Source organism: Corvus hawaiiensis, chromosome 3 (assembly GCF_020740725.1).
Source record: "Corvus hawaiiensis isolate bCorHaw1 chromosome 3, bCorHaw1.pri.cur, whole genome shotgun sequence".
In the NCBI taxonomy this organism is placed as follows: domain Eukaryota; kingdom Metazoa; phylum Chordata; class Aves; order Passeriformes; family Corvidae; genus Corvus; species Corvus hawaiiensis.
This window is the reverse complement of record NC_063215.1, coordinates 16,452,548-16,476,450: the sequence shown is the minus strand read 5'-3', so window position 1 is coordinate 16,476,450 and position 23,903 is coordinate 16,452,548. Positions and strand designations below refer to the sequence as shown.

Here is a 23,903-nt window from a genome sequence, read left to right as displayed (position 1 = left end):
ATCATTAACTACCAGACCTATGACAGATCATTTCTTGTAAAGGCAGGATATACTTGTATCAAAAATGGGTGTGCTGCTTTTGAACAAATCACATGGACAGAGACAGCAGTGTTTCTGTTTGCAAAGGCCTCACACACCAAACTAACCTTACCTCCACAGAACTACCTCAGCTGACTACACAGCAAGCACCTTTGTTGATGCTGATACAAAAAAAAGTACATAAACATAGGGAGAGTTTGGGAATCCCAGACTCTCTTTCCCCAGCTCCCAGTTTCTACTTGACTAGTATTTTCATCTCAAAATCCTGGAGGAAGAGCTAGGGATTTAAAACATATTATCACCATTATAGCAACATTTGTGGAACTTGGATGTAAGTAGGAAAGCGGTCATAGGGAAGACTTTGGAGGAATTACTTGAAACTTGGTCTGTGTGCACCGCTGGAATGCTTAATGCTTCTCCAACAAAGTTCCAGTTTAGTTTTACAAGCATGGCAGCCTTTGCACATTAGCGCATGTTATGTGAAACATCACCCTGCTTTCCCAAAATAGCAGCTCTAATGAGTTTCGTGGTAGCTGTTCCGCTGATCAAACATGGGTTTATGAGCAATACAAGTAACCAATAAGGTGCCTGTGCCCATGCATCAGCCCAAGTGCAGGCAAACTGCAGAACGGCTGCTGCCCGCACAGACACAGTTTGCTGGCTAATGAACAGGGAGACATGAATACAGTCACACTGCAGTTCATTAATCAGTTCCAATGAAGTAGTAACAACCTTGTGAAATTGTTCAACCAAATCTTTCAAAAACGTAGTAATCTGGATACACCTTTTTATTGGAAAACAGAAGCTAAGACTCAGTGGTACACAGACGACAAAGGTTAAGCCTCTCTCCTCCAGCAGACGTACAAGAGATAGAATGAAAGAGACAAAAAGATAGAATGCTTTCTATGCTCTCCCTTCTTCCACTAAATGCACACAAGCCCCTCCAAAAGCCAGCAGTAAGCCTGGGCTCCACCTGAGGGCATCATCTTGACACAAGGACACACATCAGGTTTATATGCAGTACTGAATCCCTAAATGGGAACATTAGTATTTACCTTCTGTCCTTGAAAGCTCCTGTAACAGGGCACAGGAGCTGGGCAAAGCAATATTGCTCATCAGGAGATACCAATCACTGGTGTAACTGGAATTTCAAGAGCCTAAAGATAAATTTCTCTGGCAAAGTGGGTCATATTGCTTCGATGGAGGTATGAAAAGCAGTCAACGTACTATAATCCCAATTCCTAACATATGATCAGACACATACTAGTCTTCTATTCAAAACACCGCTATTTTGCCACCTGACAAGAAACACACTCACACAACCAGACAGAGAAGTGGAATGACAAAAAAGTCACCTTGGTTCATGACCAGGGTGAAGGCACATGGCCATAGCCAGGAACGCAACTAAGAGAGATCCTGATAATGACTACAGCAGAAACACCCCAAGCACACAGCTGTAAATCCAAGAGCCTTTACACCACAGAGTCCAACACACTGCCATCATACAAGGAAAGAGATTTTCACATATGACAGTTGCACACGAAGGAGTGCCCCATCAAAATACCCAGGCAGTCTGCAAATCACTCCCCAGCTACAGCTGCAGGGCCTTTGAAGCACCAGGTTGCTGGCTTTGAGCTGGATGGATCAATTATACAGCCTAGGCTGGATATGACTGGCAAGACTTAAATTGGGCAAACCTACCACAGAAAGACAAAGAAGTATTGCCTGTATTACATAGTACTTAAGCTCTCCCCACCACCCAAAGAAGCTCAGCAAGGTGAGCTTCTGTGTTCCCATCAATTTCCCCCTACAATATCTATTTCCCAGGAGGCAGGAACTAGGCCTAGCTACAATAATCAGGTCCCAGCTCATAGGATCTTGCCCTCCTTTATGCACTGGGATCACATTTATGTAGGTATGCATTTGCTCAGCCTCTCACTATCACACATACAATTAAGTTCAGCTTCTTAAAGTTCTACCTGTAATTGGAGCCAGCTGCAACCTTTCTGACACACACTAATTGCCAGTAATGATTTAAGTGCAGTCAATTCACATGCTGCAATTGTTTTAAATAAAGGAATCTCTCGTACCTTTTCCCTGAGAAAAATCTGTTAATCTTTGCTGCTGACTTATCAAATCCTCCAGTCACCTGTTTGCCATCATTTTCATGAGCTGATAACGTGTTTATTAGAGCCATAATACGCAGGTGGAAGCATAAAGGTCTCATTTGGTGGAGTATGAATTCTGTCTCATACAGCTGTATGGAAAAGCTTGGTTTCACCCTTCAGCTGTGCCTCAGAAAAGAATAAGTTCCAAAATAGTATCTTTTATTCTTTTCAAATGGAATATTAGTTCTTTTAAGCTCAGTACACATCTCAAAATACCATTTAGATGTGCATTACAGGTTGGTTTTTGTAAAGCTCCAGATATCATCGCTGCCTATGGTAAATCTATCTAGCCTTAGTTAATTTCAGTTTAATTGTATTCTCCTTTTAATTATTTTTCATATTTAAAAACAAGTTCTACAAAATAATGAAATGTCATGTGAATTCTATGAGGCTGGTTTAAGAGTTCTTCCCACGCGCTATTTTAGTTTCCTGCAGAAGACCTGACCTGAGATACTGTAGACAATACAATTCTGGCAGAAAGAACCCAGTATCTCTTTGGAAGTTTTACATTCCTTTCTGTAGTGTTTGGGGGTTATGGTTGGGGTTTGGGGTTTTTTGGGGAGGTTAGATATTTTAGGGGTGGAAGTGTCTGATTGCTTTTTAAGACATGCTATGAAATTACTACCTTCTGTGCACCAAGTTTATCAGTGTACTTTTTCCACCACTGAGTTACTCAGAGTGGACAATCAGATAGCAAATGGATGTTCTGCTGCAGCTGAGTTCACTGGCCCTTTGGCTGGCTTATGTGTGTGTTGTACTGAATGCCCTCAGCTCCTGGGGCAGTATATACTAAACCCCAGGCTTAAACAGGGTCTAACCCAGGTATCTGCCATCTCCAGAAAGAACATTCATAACCCTCGCCTCACCTGTGAGATTATGCAGGAGAAAAAAAAATGTATGGACCAGAATTCAAGTGAGGATGTTCTGCCAAATATTTTTAACTATATAAAAGAGAAGAGAAATAAGTAAAAAAAGAAAAGTACTGACCAGACACTCTAGGAATCAAGGCAGATTTTTCAGGTGAAAAAATAAGCCTGAATCCAAAGAGAAAATATGTAAGAAAGAAAAAGACTGTAAACAAGAAGAAAAGTGAAAACTTAAATTATGTTTGGGACAAACTTTCCAACTACAAGAGGAATTTCATCTGAGTTAGGATTCCTTGACTTGGCTCCTGAAAATATAAAGAAGGGGTCTAATTCTAGGACAGTATACGGCTTACTATAAAACAAATCTAGCATATAATAATTTCCTTCCACAATTCCCATGACTTGTGGCACAGGCCCAACACCTCTTCCATGATTCACGTCCAAGCCTCCCAGGAGAGATGTGATGGCCAGATTGTTAGTTTTAGTGTATGAGTAGTTTGGGTGAAATGACAAATGCTAGCATTCAGTCACACTGTGGAGAAGAGACGACCACAGTTATGAGCAAAGGGCAGAGCTCCACTGGCAGATTATTATTAGCATCCTGAATATGCGTAAAAATGTGGTTTTTTAAGGTAAATAACATTTTCCTACCTAACTGGCCAGTCCTCAGGGACAATTTGTTAGTCATTCCACAGCATGGGCCAATTCCTCTTTTCCAGAGGGGGGAACAGAATGTCTCAGCAGATCCAATAGTCTACCGGGCTGATGTTCTGAGGCGCCTTACAACTCCTAAAGTCTGCTTCTATCCCCAGTAATCTCCTGAATCTGCATTTTACACAAACTCTGAGCCAGTGCTGACCATGCCCAGACTAACACCTCCTGGAATAGCCTTCCCTACTGCTGAAAACCTTGCCAGAGTAAATAAAGTACCAGTTTGCTGATGCAGTCTATTCCAGAATTCCTCCTAGCTTTAACCTTTCCAAATAGTCCCTAAATGTAAAATACAGTTAATCTATGTCTCTGACTCATCAGATTATGCATTCCAAATTTTATGTTTGTTGTTAATTACCCCTTTTTTTTTCCTGTTTGCAGATTAATCACAGATCAATCCATCAAAACGTGCAGAGAAACAAGTCCCAGCCTCATAGTCTTTGCTCACAACTCATTGCTCCCAATACAAGACTGATCATTTCTACCACATGTTATTTCCTCCTTGTCCCTGACTATTTGGCTGAAATTCTTGAATTGAGGAGAATATTGATAAGTATCCAATAATGTATGCACCTTTGAAGCATTACAGAAAATAAAAGGCATTATTACTAAAATTTGTGAGCATTCCAGATTCACCAGTTTTTCTAAAAATATATCTCAGATATCCCAGTATTAGCAGACAAAAAAGAATTGGAGAATACAAAGAAAAAAATAATGAAGAAAGAAATGGAAAAAACCTTGCAACATTTGACTGTAAAAGCTATCATTAGAGAGATCATATTATGCAGTTAGTTCTATCTAACCACCTCACCTAAAACCCGTGGCAGTTAGAGATAATTCAGCAGTGGAAAGGAGAAAGGCAGAGGTCTGCCTCAAAGGGCCAGCAACATCCTTTTTTTCTCTCAGAGCAGTTCTACTTCTATGTGTGGTGTCCCACATGCCCATTGGACCAAGAGCTCTAAGTGGGAGCACCAGGCCAGTTATTCCTGTTTTTGAAGGGGAAGTGAGAGGAGAGGCAGGAGGAGGCAAAAATGGTGGTGACTGCTGGAGAAGCAGAATTTGAAGACCAAGATTTCCTGACTGAGATTAGAAGAAAAGATGACTGAAAAAACAACTACGTCTCCTTGGATATTTTCCGACACTTCCCAAAATGTATCTGAACAGCACTGGTCTTATCACATAGAGGAGCTGAGAGATGGAGGTGAGCCAGCTGACAGCCATGTGAGCAGAGGGCAAGGGACAGGCAACATGAAAGCTCAGGCTACTGCAGAGCAGGGGAAAGCATATGCTGCTATTTCCCAGGCAGCCCCTTAAGCATGGAGAAAGGAGAGGAATACCACAGAAACAAAGCAGGCCATGCCTGAACCCCTGAGTGAAAAACATTTAAGGACAGGGTAGAAAAGAACTGCTTAGAGCCATTACAAACCCGGCACTGCTGAGTTCAGCCTAGGCCAAGGCACGCCAGCCCGGCTTGCCAAACTTGGAAGTGGCTCCCTACAAACCTAAGCAGCCTCTTACCTTCCTATCTGATTGGCTCTTAATGCAGTTCCTCCATCTCCCACGTGTGAACAGTTGTAATGTTATGTTCTTACTTGCTATAGGATACCAGAGCTGTAATAGCAGTGGAAAAAGGCTGGAGAGAAATCAGGACAAGAACCTAGGATTAAAGAAAAAGGCCTGGTTAATTGTCATTAATAAAAAAACCTAAACAGAGTTGCAAGCTTCTGTATTTATCATGTGAACTTGCCTTGAAAACAAACAACCACTAGTCCCCTGAGGACTTTTCCAACAGTCACGGAAGATATCTAATGAGGCAATATTTAAGAGACCTAATTATAAGAAAAAATAAACCTTGATAACCATCTTATCCCACATACGGCTCATATATGACTCAGAGTTTATTTTAATAATCCTTTCAGGTTAACACAGCACAGTCCAAGCTACACTGTAGCAATGCAGCTACCAAGAGATCATGAAGAGGAGCTGGGAAGTCACTCACAACAGGATGCCTGACCAAACAGAGGTGAAAGACCTCTATGTGCTACGGAGGGCTGCAAATAGCAGCCTTGAGAAAGCAGGGCTTTGCATTGCAAACTCATATCATTATATCAATTTTGGCCACTTCACTCTGATCACCTGTGTCAACAAGGCATTTCCTCTGTTCTGTACCTTGAGCCACATGCTGCACCTGCCCTTGAAGGAGGAGTTATTGGATTAACCCAGCTTCCTCTTATCTGTGTTTACTCACCAAAATTACTCTGCAGAGAAAACTCCCTGAATCAGTCCCAGACCTGCAGTTTCACTTATATGCAAAATCTCAGATGAAGCATTAAACGTGCAGAAAAAAAATTAGAAAAAAATTACCTCATTGTGAGTAACCACCACAAGCCAAGCTGGGTGAAGTCACTGGGGATTTTTCTTTCCAGCACGCCCACACCGCTGGGACTCTTTCAGAGGGACAGACACCTGCAGTGCTGCTGGGCAAAGGCAAACCTTTTTTCCCCACTTTCCCTGAACTGGGGGAGAAGAAAATGGGTAACTACCAGAACAGACAAGGAAACAGGTTCAGACACGTTATTTTTGCTGCTTGTGTTGGGCCAATAACACAAAAAAAAAAAAGGTGGAGTCATAAGGAATTCTGCTTGCTAATACTAGTGCTGGCTTTGCTCCAAACCCATGACCCTTACAACATGTCACTTAGGATTGCTGGGCAAGCTGCTAGAGTCACTGAAGCAAGAGCGAGAAATCCCCAGATTTCCTACTGTGTGTAATTCTGCATAGCATGAGCTAACCATAACCCCCCTGAGATACCTCATGGTTTTAGTCTCAAAATGGGCCCAAAAAAGGATATACACACCAAAAGAAAAAAAAAAAAATAATTAGAACTACACAGTCTTTCTCTTTAAAGCAAGCAACTCCTGACAGCCAAAGACAATAGACTTCAGCAACATTTTGTTACTTAAAGCAGCCTTCCCATCCTGAAGTGGGAATAAAACCTCAGAGCTGTACGCCCAATTGCTGAGATGGAGCAAGATAGAGTTCCTAATGAGTCTTCCCACTGAACAATCGGCTTCTTCAAGGTGAGCAGAGATTTCAACTGAAGGATAAGCAGGAAACTGTTAATGGCAACCTTAAAAGGTTAGATAAGGGAACAGGTTCCAAAGTACCTTATATTTATCTACTCGGCTTTCACCTGCAGATACTTGTCACCACTTACTGCCTCCTCTGCGGCCATTAATGACCCACCATATTGCTTACAGAAGACTTCACAGTAAGTCATTTGTGTGAAAGAACTGTAAACTCATATCTACTTGGGAAAAAATGACAATGTTCTCCTTAAAGGCAAAGGAAATGGGCCACTTCTCTCACCTGTAAATGGTAATTTGCCTCTGCTGAGACCATTCTCTAATAATAAGCCTGTACTTAATCAAAACCAGTGACTTGCATCTTAAGCCCAGGAACCCCAAAGATATTCCTTCGGCACATCTGCTGAAGCTTTAACATACTGATTCCTAAAGAACAGTGTTTTTTCACAGCATCCTGGAACTCAGGAAGCTCTCATCATGACATCAGGGCCAATTCAAAATTCAATGAAGACAGAACATACTGGTGTAACTGATGCAAGTTAAAGTTGGATCTTGCAGCTTTCTAAGCCCTTCTGCCATTTCTGCAGACAGACAAGAAAATCCTGGTCAAAACCAGCCTATACCCACAAATACGCCAAACTGCAGATTCAAAGAAATATGCCACCATTTTTCAAAAGTGAGGAGAGTATGGTATCAGTACACTGAAACATTTTCTTAGCCTATCTTTCTAAGTACTTATAGCAGTGCTTCTGAAGTCCCTTTCTTCTGTCAAGTGGAAAATTTCTGAGATTCCAGAGGCCCACATGTGACTTGGATAGAAAAATGCAAGGCCCAACCTTTTAGCACACAGGCCACCCACATGAAGAGATCACTCACAGGACCTGGGATAAGAAGTCTGAATTCTCAAATAAATCGAGAGTTTGACCTTGGGTGGGTTTTGCAGAGCTTAGAATCAAATCTAGGGAGTCAAACAGACATGAATACTGTGGCCCTTTGCTGCTACAGCTTCCTGATAGGAGAACAATAATCAATGCTGAAGAATAACTCAGTTGCAGGAATGTAGAGTGTTGACAGAGGTATACTGGAATACTAGATATTTTAAGTTGTAGGGAAGAGGAGATGGGAAAACAGAATTTCTCACCAGAGGAAGGAAAATTAGGACAGAAATTAAAAAGAGTAGTTGACAAACAGCACTCTCAAATACAACCTGCTAATCTGAGGAGATACCTACAACAGAGAATGTATCTAAGGTGTTGTGATAACTTGGTACCACATAATTTTCTGGTTGTCTGTGAGTTTACATAGCTGCAAGGCAATCATTTTCCCCAATAAAATCATTCAGCAAGCATGTTTCTAATGATTCACTCAACTTCTAAAATAAACACTATCACAGCTGATTATAAGCACTTACCCATGCTGTAACTGCTGTCATGTTCAGATACACAGGAGTATAATACTACCTTCAATAACAACACCAGAAAAATGACATTCATTTTCTAAGTCAAGCAAGGTCTTACTTTCAGCTCGAGGGCATTCAGCTGTCTGCCTGTAATATGGGAACTTTTCAATGTCATCTCCAGGCAAGCCCAATGTTCAGGAAAAGTTCTACAAATCAAAGCACAGACCATATGATTTTGATGACAACCCGCTCACCCAAAGAGAAAAGTGCAGGATGCATGCAATCCCTTGCCTCTCCCCAGTAAAACCAATACCTTTATTTCCCCCTGCAATGGTTTATATACTGAAAAGAAAAATAACAATGGCTATTAACCATCTGCTTCTCACCATTACAGCTAAAATGTGGTCAGCTGAATAATTTACTTCTTTTTGCTCTGCCTGGGAGATAAGACTGGTGGGAAGGAAAATTATATTCCCAGCTCCTAGCACAGGAACACATAAGGGACCTTCAGTAAATGAGAGAGAGATGAGAGAGAGATAAAGAGGCTCCTATTTTCTGGTAGAGATGGAAGTGGGGATACGCCAAGCACAAGAAGACAAACCTCCAGCCAGCAGGAATGTTCCAAGTAGCAGTAGATGGGAGAGGAGCCGAGAGAGAGCCCACAGGGGAAAAACATGGTGCAGGGAGGTCTCAGTGCCATATTCAGGGCTGTCGAATACACACCACATGGTGATTTTCAATATTACAGTTTTCTGAAACTAGTTAACAGGGTCCCTCTGACAGCCTGAGAACTTTTTATGAGACTGATTTAGTGAAGTGGATTGAAATTAACTCACAAGAGATGCTGGACGTCCTCTGAGTTGTGAAGAGCACTGGAGAGGTAGAAAGAGATGGGATAGGCAGGTACAGGCTGACTGTCACACCTGGGGACAGCCAAGGAGCACGGTGTTGGCCTGCACGTACGCCAAGGGCTGGTGCTTGCTGATAAAGAGGCAGCATTTTTACCTCAGGGTAGCCAACATGCATGTCAGCTACCTCGAGGTAAAATAAGTGACAATGAGGCACTACAAGTTTTACCATGAGGTGACTTGCCAAGATGAGTGTTGTACCCTGCCTGGGGTTGACCTGAGGGAGTTTACTTCATAGTAAAACTAATGTGTGTTGCCTTTGCTGAGATTTCTTATTCAGACAGTTGACATGTACCTTTGTTACCCTGAGGAAAAACCACTCAGGTTTTCTGACAGTGAAAATATGATGATTCACATCTTGGTGCCCCTGTTCAAGAAACTGAAACCATTTTGCATTTGCTCTGGGTGTCATTAGTAATTTTTCTTCACTTACTTTCACTTAAAAGCATATAATTCGACCAATATACAGATGCATATGCTCACCAGAGAAGCTTCTGCAAATTTTGCAAAAAATTTTTTCATATACTGCAAACATACTTTACTTTTCATTTCTGCACAGAACCATGTTTCACCATGTCAATTTCTTGCAAACAGTTAAGAGGAAATTAACACAAGACAAATTAAATTTTTAACCAAAATCACTCTGGAGGAATAACCCATCTTCTTCTTTTAATTAGAATAAACCTTATTGTTCAGCATTTTAAAAAAGAATTAAAAGTCAACATGCAGGTGAAAACCCTTTCAAGCATACATAACTCCTTATTATTCTGCTCATGTGCCAGTATCACAACACACCAAATAAATACATATTAAACTTTTCACAAGCATCATTTATTGGGAAGAAAGCTAAATTCTTGCATGAGTATTATTAAAACATTATCAGAAGCTTCCACACTAAACTCACTGGGCATCAATTTCATACTCCTTGCATCCCTCAATACATATGCTGGGCAATAATTGTAAGAAATTCAGGGTAGGGATGGCCTCTCCTTGTTTAAGAAATTGTCAGTACCATATATAATTTCACTCCTACTTCACTGTAAACGATGATCAGTGACAATTAATAACAATCTTAATGATTTATAAATCCTTTATAAAGGATTTTAGAGAGATGTCTTTTAATTAAAGTAATCTTGGCCTCTCTGTAGAAATGTAGCATAGGAATTGGATTGTTTTTAATGGGCCTCCTTCAATCATGCAAGATAGAACAGACTGATCAAGTTTTCTCTGACCCTCTTCCACACTCTCCTGCCCCAGTAAATCGACCTTTCCTACTCCATGGTACCATGAGCAGCCAGCAGATGGATACAACTGGTGGATGCTCTCCCATTACAAAACTCTACAAGGTTGTGCATCTGCACACAGCAGTCAGAAACACGTGGCATGCCTGCTATCAGCATTTTGTACTCATTGGTAGATAAGCCCTCAGCTGCTACCCCCGGCACTTCCCACCAGGATAACAGGCACATCCTGGCCGAGGTCCGATGTCTCACATCTGCCCTGCGCCACCACTTCGGGTGCCTCTGCCCTTTGCATGATCACATCAGGACTTCAAGAGTGTGGGAGACCTGTGCAGCTACTTCAGTCTCCAGGAAGCTAGGTCACATATCAGGCAGGAGTCAGGAGGCACACGTAAACATCTAGCTTTGGGCTTAGATCCTCTCAACCCCTCTTAAAAGACTGAAATTTTCCAGGCTCCCATCTACACAAATATGTCTGTATAGAAATAGTTTTGTAGTCACAACTACTGCAGCGATAACAAACACACAGGCATAAAAAATACCTTCTTATCCATCTCCCAGAGCACTTCAAAGGTCAGAAGCATTTTCCCACCTGATTGTTTTCATTATAGGACAAATTTATGTATTACATAGCTGCTCTGAGTTGGAACATGCAAAGACATTATCAGCAACCAATGCATTATACAATGCAGTAAAAGATGGCCTGGGGTTTCTTCTACTTCAGAGGTTTGGGTCGTGCTTCCAACCTTATTGTACTGATAGGCTAAAAAATTAGTATCATAGTGAAAGCCAAGATTCTCATTGCCATTACCTTCATTCAGGAGCTAGAAAAATGTCAAATATTACAAGAATCAAAATACAAATCACAGGGGAAAACAACGAACAATCTAAAGGAAGACCAAATCTGCCATGCCACACCAGGCCCACTGCTCATGTTCAGCATCCCACTCCTAGCAGAAACATTTAATCACTGCCTCGGATTTAGAGAAAGACAATAACCCCATAATGCACCTGATCAATTATGAAATGCTGTATATGGATAAGGGAAAATCCTTCCTGATCCCTACAGAGACTAGCCAATGTGCTCATATATGAGATTTAATTAAGCCTGTATTATTACTTCAAATGTTACAACTGTTCATAACGTTTTCTAGGCCCTTTTCAATCCAGCATGGCATTCACATTTACAGCCTCCTGTGGCTCAGAAGTCCACCAGCTCAGCCTCATGCTGTGAGGCACCTTCTGTGGATGAATGAAATTTACTGGCCCTTTTGCCTCATTTTCTTAATACAACGCCATGCCAGGCAGAAATCTAGAGCTTTTTTGATGCTGTTGCCCACCTTAGGCAGTCACCTCCAAGTCCACACGGATGTTGGCCAGGTGATAGAGCAGGGAGGTTGAGAGGAGAAAAGGAAGTAATTGAAAAGGTGCACCAGGACTAGGAACACAAGCCCTTCTCAAGCTTATCTAGGACACTCTGAGTTTGCCTGCATATGCAAAATTAGGATTATATCCATAATGGTGCAATTATTAATAAAAAACAATAATTAATTATATTATAGTTACTTCAGTCTCCCTTCTAGAACATCCCCTCTGCTTTCTGCCTCTGCAATCCCACAAAAATTTACTTTTAACATGTTGAAAGCAGCAGATAAGAGAGAAACGCAAAACCTCAAGTCCAACTATAAAGAGAAAAGGAAGGAAGGAAGAGGGAAGGCAACAAGTTAATAATTGTTCAGAATCTGAAGTCTACAGTAAAGAGGGAAATAGTTTTGTTCTGTTAAACAAACACCTTACTAATGACAGGGTCGCCTGCCCATTTCACACAATCCTCTGGATAATTAAAAAACAAAAAACCCATCTGTAGGTTCAGCCTGTGCCTTACATAAAGTCAGTTCTGAAGAAAATTACTTGGAGGGGGAAGGAAAAAGGGGAACTGACAGAGAAGTCAATTCAGAGAAGAAAATGTTGTGTTTTTGGAAATTCTCCTCCCTAAAATTACACAGTACCTCACTTTGGAAACTCCAGAGTAATGTTTCAGCAGTCCTGGAACAGAGTGAGACCCTTGGTAATGCCAGCTGACAATCTGCCCCAAGTGTGGCTGCAGCACTGCAGAGCCGGTGAGGCCAGGAGCTCCGCAGCCCATCGGCTGACTGCTGGGGCCACATCTGAACTGGAAACAGTTTTCTACATGGAAAACAGACATTTCCAATGGAAGTTTTTGATTTTGAAGGAATTAGGTGTCTTCCTGTAAATCTGTATGACTGCAGCTTATCAATAAACCAGAGCAGAAGTCCACAAGCACTGGAGCACTTGCCCAAAGTGCAGGGGCTCAGGTAGGTGGGCTTGTCCAGCTTGAAGAAGAGATGGCTTTAGAAAAACACCAGCCCCCAGTGCTTTTGAGGATAACCAACAAGGAGATGGAGGCAGGTTCTTCACCGCAGTACATAGTGGGAGAGCAGCAAGCACAAATTGCAAGTGGGGTTCAGACTGGATCTGAGGAAAATATTTTTTCACAATAAAAGCCTTTGAAATCAAGCAGGGGAACAGGATGTCCAAAGAGGTTATGCGACCTTCATTCCTGGGGGTTTTCAATACCTGACTGGACAAAGCCCGGAGCAACCTGGTCTGATCTTTTAGCTGACCCCATTTTGAGTAAAAGGTTTCACATGAGGCTTTCTAAGGTCCCTTCTAATCAGAATGATTTTATGATCTTAAAACTCCCTGCCTGCTCCACCAAATACAGATTTAAAACTGAACCACTTGGAGCAGATGACCTCATTCAGGTGCAAACCACACCATTCCCTTGCATCTCCTTGAAATTATGTTAGAAATCATTCAGCTTCTCATCATCATCAGTGCCCATCTAACTGCAGTTTGTTTGACTAGAGAGCTCATCAAGTACTTCTGTTATCTGACACTTGTTTATAAACCTTTCTACAGCATTCACAAATGCTATGCAAACAGTGCACTAACAATAATGAATCAAGGCTCCTGGAACATCCAGAGCCCACCCTGCAGCCACCAATTTCCTGCAAGGCTTGGAGAGGCTCTATCCCATCCTTTTATCTGTTTTAGTTGCGTGTCCTTATGAATTATATCACCTGTGATACTGAGGGGCCTGTTTGCCCTCCAGCACGGTATCATTAGGCTTTACTATCATTACCTATCTAAAAGTTTGGAGGAGCAAGCTGAGCAAATGGAGCAATCTGTTTTAGGTACTAATGCTTTTCTTCCTGTTAATGTCACACTTATGAAATCTGTCAGTATCAAACAAGCATATGGTATCTAATGAAGGACTTTGACAAATTCTCAGCAGTCTTGAGATCAGCCTCTGAAATGTGAGGACGTTCAGCACACAACAATAAATGCAGTGGTCCATATGGGTCCCGAGGTCATGAAAGTCCAACACAAAGTATATGAAGTCACTGCAAAGATTCTAATAAAACTTTACAGGCTTTGGAACAAGCAAATGGAGCAGGAACAGCAGATTGCTATGATTTTGGAGAGCTTTGTGATTTCCCTGTTTGGCAAAGAAAAATGTTAAGAATAGGAATCCAGGGAACAGCAAAAGTATAGGCTTCAAACTTTTCACTGTCCTATAACACAGTAACATCACAGTCTTCAAAGTACTGATCTCTGCAACACCTCTGCAAGGTAAATACAGCACCCCTGTTTTACAGATTCGGAAGTGAGGCACTGGAAAACTATGTTGAAAACCATACAATGAAGAAAGAACTGAATCCAGGTCTCCTAAACCCCAGGCCATTACCTAGACCTGGTAGCCATTGTTAACATGTAATTTCTTACAAAATTAAGGTGTTTTCTTCCTCAGAACGGGTCTGCAAAGATTTTCTAAAACACTTAATCTTCTCTCAATTTACCAAGATTTAAATTTTTCAAAATTTAGACAAACATTTGACTGAAATGTAACACAATAAGTGTTCAAATTAGATCACTTTTGAACACTGTGAAATGGGATTACCTTGGAAATTTTTTATTGCATGTGCTTTTCCTACCTTTTTATTTCTACTTTTGTACAAGAATAAACCATTGCTTGTTGAAAAGCTGCAAAGACTGGGGTCGTGGTGTCTAGAAACTACAAGATTAGACAAGTAAAATCTACCACAACACCTGCTGCTCTTCTAGATGCCCTACACACAGCACTTTTAGCAAGAATTACTGAGTCAAGAGATACCTAATTAGCACTTAGTCTGCATCTAACCTTCTGCATCTGACCCAGGTGCAGAAATGAATATGCTAGCTGAAGTTTCAGTTTTCTAGCTTTCTGTTTTTAATGAAAAAACTGCTTTTCTGTCAAGGAAGAGTTTAATTGAAGTTTTTTTGAGCAGTCCCATTGCCAAATGCTCTCAAGGCCCATTAATTCACCCAGTAAGGGCATTTAGTGTCTCTAAGTTCTCAATACTTTTGTACTTGACCCTCTGGGATCAACATAACATGATACTGAGAGGAAGAAAAGTAGTTCCAAGTAGTGCAAAACCTAAAACTGATGATGCACATTCCCTGGCAGATTTAACTGGGATGGATGAAGCATTCACCATTGCCAGCTGTTGCCTCTGTCCCTCTTTTGGAAGTTCCATACCAGGGAGGCTTTAGCAGAACAAGTATCCCCTCTTGAGTCAGCAGGGCTTACAGCCTGAAGTCAGCAGGAACTCACAGGAGGACAGCAGGCTCTCAGCTCCCTGGCCAGGGTGCAGGCACACATCACACGCCGCTGGCCCATGGCAAGACACAGGGTGGGGAGGGAAAGGAGCTGGAGCCGTTTCTACTTCAGCTGCCTCTGACTGAAGTCTCACCAAGCATGAGTCAACACCCAAAGCCGGTTAGCGGGCTGCCAGCATACAGCTCTGCTGGTTTATAAAAAGGAATGGCCCTATAAAAATAGTTAAGGCTCAAACCTTCAGCATGCACATCTGCTCTTTGAGACAGACTCTAAGGTCACTTTGAATCACAGAATTAAATACATGGCTAGTGAAATGCAAGAAAAATGACTGCCTTTCCCCTTGTGTCTCAACTTTTATCTGCTCATCTGAACATTTTGCAAAAAACAACAGAAAACCTATTACAAAGATTGCTGGTGCATGAAATGATTGAGAAATATTTGCAGTTTGAAAGCAGTTTCACTTCCTGCCTGATACCACAATGAAGCTTTTTAATAAAGTTAACATCACTGTTATTTGTTTTACATCTATGTCTTTATTTCTCTGTTTTATGTTTCTTGAATACTTATGTTAAAAAAACAAAAAATTCTCTCCTAAATCCAGAAGTTCCTGAGTTTTCATTGTAAGTCACACTGCTGATAATGTAATAATGTTTCTAATAATAATGCTTTATGCTTACACTGTAAAGCAGCTTTCATCCAAATACTTCAATGCATCCTACCAATTTTAGCCAAGCTACCTAAATATAAGCATACCATTTAACAGCTGGGCAGCCTGAAAGATTTTGTGACCCTCTTTCCACAAGCATGGAAACTGAAAAAGTATGTTATGGAGTCCTGAGTTAAAATGCTCCAGGAGCCATTAAACTATACTGCCTGTGCAACACCTATGCACAGTAGCTAAGCTCCAGAGCTGATAGAATACTAATTAAATTAATTTTACAAATGCTTGTGTGCTGCTGTTTGTAAGGTTGTGTTCCAATATGCAGACAAGCTGTTAGATAGTCATAAAATGTATTTGTGAGTTGTGAAAGTAATGAATAACTATCTAAAGACTGTCCTACGAAATAGAAAACATAACAAAAAGCTATCATATGTCCCCTACTATTATTTTTGGTTACTTAAAATGTTTCAGCTGCCCACTCAAAATCCACGTGAGCACTATCGTAATCTTGCAGGCTCTGTCTCTTTCTAGAAACTACTTGCACAGTGTCCATAATAAAAAACCTAAATTTGTTCATTACATTTTTAATGAATACAGTGAAACACAAACCCAAATATCATTCTGCCCAACAAAGGAATTGCTACAGGGATGGCTGGCCAATTGTTCTTGCTTTTAGTTCCAAATTAGACTCTCTGGTTTCTTTGACAGCCTCTCCCAAGGTGGTGTAATTGGCAGTGACAGCATGGCCATTACCCCATTAACACCACACAGCCAAACTTTGGTAACATGGTGATAACCCAGCCTGTGCTCTGCACTACCTCAAAGGTCATGTTTCTTGCATCTTCTTCTGAAGCCATCTGGGGGCACCTGTTGGCTGGACTCTGGGCCAGTTCTTGCAAAATTATGGACATTCTTATAGAGCTAAGTAATGTGACATATACATTAAAAGTCTTTTTGTTAACATTTTCTTCCTATGTGGAAAGTTAGATATGCATATTTAAATTAAAAGCTTTTATTTCTATAGGGCTAAATGAGTTACAAGACCCACACCAAAATATGAACATGGTTAGTGACAAATGTGGGAAATATGCAGTAAGATAGGGTGTGAAGGGCAGGAAGCAAAGATGGTATTTGGGTGATTCATGTGTGCCTGTGTTTTCCAAACAAAAAATTTATTGCCCAGGGACAATCCCAGAGTGAGCTGGTGTGAAACCATCATAATACATATATTCCTTTTGCCTAGGTAGACCTGTGTACTTCAGATCCTTCCAGTGCAGCACACTGGAAGGTTTATGCACCAGGACCTGAAACAACTGGAAATAGCAGAAATCCTGGAGAAAAGCTTTTTCTGGTGTGCAGAGATCCTTCCCCTTCAGGGAGTCCTGACAGCAGTCTGAGGCTTTCACTATTCTCTGTCTCAGCTCGCACATTGCCACTGCCCACGTTGACACAGGGAAGGGCTGAACGGCCAGCGGAATGCAGGACTTGTAGCACGTGTTTCCAGGTGGGCAGTGTCACTATGGGACCTGCAGAATCTCCAGTGCTTTGAAATTCTGCTTTTATCCTTCCTTCTTTCTTCAAGCATAACATTTCTTTTTTGTTTCCTCATCTTGACTGTGCACTCAGACACACAGAGATCATCAGGTCACTGGGGCAGGGCTGGGCTGGCAGTGTCCCTCAGTGCATGCAGACTTGTGCACGCACACACCTGGCAGGATGACCATGTTTCAAGCAAGACACCAACAGTGGATGACAATTCAAGTGGAATATATAAAAGGAAACGTGAAAATTGGAGGAGAGCGTTTCCCTGTTTCAGCAGGAAAAACAGTCAATTTATAACAAGGGACAAAGTTTTATAATGATGGAATTATCATTGTATACTTTTTTTCTGGTAATTCCCAGAATTTCCGCTGCCTATGTGAGGATATCTTCTATGCCCATACCCCTCATCCTTGCATTGCAATCCACTAAACTTACTCTTTCCCCAGTACCTTCATATCCACCACTCCAGCTTCTTATGGCTGTAAAAACTCCATACAGTCCTACATACCTGGAACATACAGAACATACATACCTATATTCATTTTCAGGCATATAAAGAGCTTTAGGCAACACTTTCCAATTCCCTGAACCTCCTGTGTTCTTCAAATCCTCTTCTCTGCATTGCCCAAGATTTAGGACAAAACCTTTCAGAAACAGATAAAGGCACAAACTACAATGTTAAGAGTGCTGGGAATTGCATCTCTCCATACCTACTTTCCACTAGACCTGAGCACTTGTCAGTCAGGGTACTAGCTTGGCTTCTCTGTGCTCCAGAGAGGTAAGGCTGTATTTGTTCATCCTTGTTTGGCTAACATATAAAATATATATGCATCTATCATATGAAGAATTAATGTTACTGTGTTGATGGGCACTGTAATAAATTACAGGTTACACAATAAAACAAAACAATGACCCATGTCATAGGAATAACAATTGATAAACATGCTGTCTCCCTTTTTATAGAGCATTTCAGATTTTGTCTAGGTTTTACTGCACTGCAAGCAACATTTGCTTTGTGTTAGGTTGCTCTTCTCTTTTATTCTCCTTTAAAAGCAATGGAGATTTTTTCTTCAGTTACCAAATTTTTGTTCTTATCTTATATACCACTCCACTGTCCACATAAATGCAGCAAGATCAACCAGTCAAGTGCACCTAAAGCAAACTTGGAAGTAACAGGAATAAAGCGATATATTCCTCAACCCTTCCTTCAGCAAACAGCAACAAACAAAAGTTGCTAAACAGTACAAGCCAGCCAACATGAAAATCTCCAGCATTGTTCTCTTCTCGATCTTGATTAAAAAGGCAAAAAATTGGAAAATGTGGGAGAGGAAAATAAAAAGCATAGACAAGTACAGCTATAAGGACAAAAAGAAATTCTTAGATAGGGCATTGTATCAAATTTCCAAAGCTTTTTCTGGTGTATACCAAATACCTCCTCATTGATTCAACTAACAGAGGAAATAGCAGTCTATTGATCCAGTGAGCATAGCTGCAAGTCATATGTGAGTACACAGACACATATTAAACACATTTTGGAAACAAAAAGCAGTTTTTAGTACATCACCCCTCTCAACATGGCTGTAGCAATGCTGCCAATTGTGCTGCAGTTTATTATAGATTTCCTATGGAAATTAATTCCACATGCTGAAGGCTTACTGGTTAATGCCTATGAGTCACTCATTTATCTGTTTTGCGTTTATTGACTGTCAATGTCATAGAATAACCCCCACCTTCTCTTGTTATGAGACAGTGAATAGTAGCTCCTCATGTTTCCTCTATTCAATAGTTTCCAATAACTGCCTTATGCTTCTCAAGGAAATTTTACAGTGTATTATATGTCTTTTTATACAGGCCTCCTAACTAGGATCATTACACTCTTATTTAGTCTATTTAGTTTCATACAAAGTTTGTGAGGAGATCAAATACTTACAGTATAATTACTAAGCTCCTAAACTGTATATTGTTAAAAATTATATATATATAATTGTATAAAGAGTATATTGTTAATATTTTCCTTATCAATCTGTTTCTTTGCAGATAAAAAGCAGTTGTTAGGTGAAGACATGCAAACATCATTGCTAAAATGAGAGCGGATGTTGCGTATTCACTTTCTCCATGTGATCTCCTGTAATTCTGTAGGGCTAATTGAGTGTGTTAAGGTTATGGTTTGGTTTGAGATCCAGTTTTGCAAGGAAAGCATTATTAACCAAAGCTGGATCCTCTTACTCTGGTTTTTATTCTATTTTATTCTACTTCAGCAAGGCTCCACCTGGGAGATTTGCAGCTCAGAAACAGCCTGAAGTCATTGTCTCACATTTAAGGCAGCATATCTAGGGAGACCAATTTCCCTTTTGTATTATCAGTGCTCTTCATGTAACTGATAATTATAGGTCAGGGCCTGATTCTCAGCTTACCACAACAATTGTGAAACTATTAATGTCCACTGAGTTTCTCCCAATACAATAGAGATTTCCAAACCCTGCAATCAGCTAAGATAAATATTACAATTTTGTAAATGACCTTCTGTGGATCCTGGTGACCATATGTTTGAATTCTAACATACAAACTGGACATAAATATCAGCACATTATTTTCAAACAAATTGTGAGGATAGTTTTGTTAAAGCAACATTTGGTAAAAAGTCCTTTAGTGAATTAATTTCTGCACTTAACAGAAACCAAGAAAACAATTGTTTCCTGTAATTGGACAGTTTGATTAGAGGCAGTTGGTGCAGAGCTGAGAAAACTGGAGCGATGAAGCCAATTTTAACATGAAGTACATTTCCTTTTCTTTAGGATCCAGAAGCATAACATGCAAATTGCTTCCCAAAAAAAAAAAAAAATCTGTTTCTATTTATTATCCCTTCTGGTATTCTATCCATAGTAGAAGTTTTCAGCTTGGAAAGAGTTGCATACTTGATGCTCATCATACACAGTGATACAGGTATAAAGAGAACATAGACTTAAGAGAAAGAAAAAAGAAAAATGTCTTTAAGACATCTTTGAAAGAGTAGACAAGAGATGTGGTGTTGTGGTAAGGATCTTTTCTTGTAAACCCCAATTCAAACAACACACCCTCACTAAACTATTACCAACTGTAGCTTTATTACTTTTATTACAAGTACTCTGAGGAGTCCCAGTGATGAACCACTGTTCTGGCCAGCATACAAAGAAGCACCTTGGACTGCAATAGAATTAAATTTAATTTGGCTCCAGCTCAAATTTCAGTGTGTATCAATCTCAATTACCACACAAGCAAATACAATAACCAGGTCTACTCACCCAGCCTCAGCCCACATTAAGCCAGACACCATATCTAATCAAGAAAAAACTAAAGTCCTGCCATGGGATGGGAAAGAGGTTGACCATTTTATAAACAGCTGATTTAAAGTATACCAAATACTGAACATTGAACTGAGATAGAATTAATTTTCTTCTTCATGGCTCACTTCACTGATCATTCACAGGAGTATGGTTTAAACAACTGAAGGATAAAAACCCCAGGGACAAATTTGCTGCTGGTATAGACTAGCATATAACTTTGATCAGTATTTGGTGTAAGAAATAAGTCTGAACAATGGGAACTTCCTCCTCAGAGAATGACAGCACACCAGGAACTGCCAGTGCCACCAACCTCTCTGGAAGCTGACTCCTCATGTGCTGAGGTGGGAGATGCTCATCACTCCCATTCTGACATGGTACAGAGGACGTGACCTCATCCCACCCGCTCTGACCGAGAGCCCGCTGCACATCTTGACAGCAGGCGAGAACAGGAAAAAAGCCCTGCGCTGGGCCCGGTGCGTGGGAGGAGGAAGCCGCCTTGGTTAGCTGTCACCCAGCGCGACTGCAAGCAGCTGCACACTCCCACTCCCACCACCTGCATCCTACAAGCAAGCTACACCTCTGATCTGGACTGAGACGCTGTGTGAGCACAAATTTACCACCCCAGTGCTGCTGGGAAGGAGGAGGCCTGTGCAAATGGTGGCACTAAACCACCAAGCGTGGTGAGCAATGTGGTAGCAGGAAGGAGCTTCTCAAGTGCAAGGCAAAACTTGCAAGGGCCACTCTAGGCTTGTGAGCCTTCCCTATCACATTGCTCACAGCTGGGCCCAATTCCCCCACCTAGCCATGAGTGTAGGAGTGCCTTTGGGCAAAGCTTCATCCAGAAGCACTGTCTGGTGAGGAACATTAGCAAAATGCACACAGGTCAGGCCAGAAGCATCAGCAGTGTGATGCAGGGAGGGCTGACACCTGTGCAGAATACAGGTGGATGACTTACAACATGTGATGGGGTAGAACAAACCTGCCGAGCTGCTGCTTGAATGAGAGACAACTAACACACATAGATATGTTGGTACTGTTACAACAGTAATATTTTCACAAGAAAGATAAGTACTGAACAATATCTTTACTGTACCAGGCACAAACTTATCTACATCAGCCATGCGTGACCTCTTCTCCATCTATTCTTTCCTTCAATGAGGTATTTATTGCAGGCAAGAGCAGGCATACTTGCAGGGCAAATGACTTTTTGCATCAGTACTTGTACCTTTTAAATGAGAGTAACTTGCTTATTATATCCCAAATATTTACAAGTTAGGCTTAGTAAGAACATAAGAGTAAGGGACAACATAAATTCCAAGTGGTTGCTTAATGCCAGAAAAAATGTTCTTTGTTCAAGAAATTCACTAATTCTAAGAGACAGAAGTGAGGCTGTACGAAATCTAGGAGTGTCTATGTGACTCTAACACACTTCATTGGTCAATGCTAGTAACTTGTTAGTTCCAGCTCAAAATATCATCTGTCTTTTTCTTAGTTGTCCCAAAATTGTCCTTACTTTGGCCATTAACTCTTCCACAGCAGTCCAACCAGCAGGATGATTGTCAAGCATGGCATTGGTTCAATAGTGACCCAACAAAAGGATTTGATATAATAGGAAGAGTCATTACCTACAAGATGTGAAAATAAGCACTTTCTGAGCGACTCCTTGAGTTCATGCCTTCCTTGGCAAGTCTCTAAGACATGCACTAAAATGAGAGGAAAAGGATCTGTTCTGAACATAACGCTCTGGATGTTGGTCTGGAAGAGGTTCCCTAAAACTAGAAACCTGCTACTCAGCACTGGATAAACTTGGTCATCCTGTGTTACACTTATAATATCCACTTATTCCATAGGATTTGTAAATTTAATTTTAATCCCAATATCAATCCACCAAAATTCTTTCCATTTCCTCACAGAAGTCAAAACAAAACAAATTCTCTTTGGTAGACACAGTATTTCTCAGGCAATCATGCTGACTATGCATAATCAAATCATGCTACTTAAGCTCTCTCACTGTACTCCTCCTTAGGTTTTCCAGCCTCCTCCATGTGGATATTTCCTCTTTTCATACTACAGTATTTACCTAAATCATGCAAAAGCACAGGGGTACACTGGACAAAACTGGAATAAAGTCAACACATATTTTAAAGATGTTTAGGCATTTAGCTCCCCTGACATTAGGAACAAGACATCTCACAAAATCTGGTTGTTAGAGTGGGACTGGAACAAAACTGCATTCCTCTATGCAGCTGGAGTCTGATGGTCCTGTTTGAAAACACTCTTTATCACCAAAGCAGAGAGAAAGCAGGCACAGACCAGCTGGACACAATGTCAACAGCTATGCAAGGGCAGAGGAACTCCTGTCCTTATTTTGTTAAATCTCCCGCAATCCCAGTCTAACCAGGCCTAGTCCAGGAGCAACTGCTACTGAGGAATGCAGTCTCCTCAATAACCTACTATTTTCCAGTTCAGACACAAGACACCTCTCTCAATTCATCCTGTTGCAACAAATATACTACAATACATACACTAACAACAACAAAAAGATTCTACTAAAACAAGCCCCTCCAAGAAACTTTGGCTCTCCTGGGAGGAGAGGCTGAGAGAGACACTATGGCTGTTTTTACTGAAGGTGCTCAGATACTCCAGCAATGAATGTGATGCAGAAACACAAATTAAATAGAAACCACCCAGCTGACAAGACTCTGATGTACTTGGATTCTCCCTAGGTCATCACTGACATTGCACACTCTTGCCAGTCCTCCAGCACCTCCCAGTTTTCTCATGTTGTCCCAATTGCCTCAGAATTCAGAGAAGCTGGTTACCTAGGCATGGATTATATCGACCTTGAGAAATTGAGTTTTCAGGCATTTCGATTTCATGATCACCTGTGCAGGTCTGATCCTGATCTTCTCTAGTAATTCTCTTTTCTCTCTTGGGAAATTTCTGCCATCTGTTCCCTTATTCTTTCCTGAAAATGGAGGCAAAAATATAGCTTTTAGCAACACCCTCAGTAAATGCTTTCGCTTTCTCTCATAGGCCACATCATCCCTTTCAGTAGCCTGTTATTCCAAATGCACTGCAAGCAAATACACTTGATTGTATTTTAAAGTGAGCAAAGGTTTCAATTACCAGTTTCGTTCTTGCCCAGTGCATATATTTATTTCAAACACTTATGCATGTTTCCTTTCATTCACCATCTGTCTTATTTTATTTCCATTCATTCTTTCTGTTGTGCATTGTCATCTAATGTAGAGCATTGTACTGGAAGTCAGGTC

The 23,903-nt window shown here is 40.9% G+C and overlaps 1 long non-coding RNA gene across 1 annotated transcript in view; it reads right to left on the bottom strand.

Moving 5' to 3' along the window:
• The window catches only part of LOC125322616, a 235,961-nt gene extending 212,370 nt beyond the window's left edge, over nt 1–23,591 (bottom strand). The window contains exons 1-4 of the long non-coding RNA XR_007202114.1: nt 23,451–23,591; nt 8,388–8,475; nt 6,149–6,300; nt 5,303–5,441 (exon numbers count right to left, since the gene is read on the bottom strand). This is a non-coding gene — a long non-coding RNA (uncharacterized LOC125322616). The remainder of the gene's footprint in view (nt 1–5,302; nt 5,442–6,148; nt 6,301–8,387; nt 8,476–23,450) is intronic.
• Between the last annotated feature and the right edge of the window lie 312 nt (nt 23,592–23,903).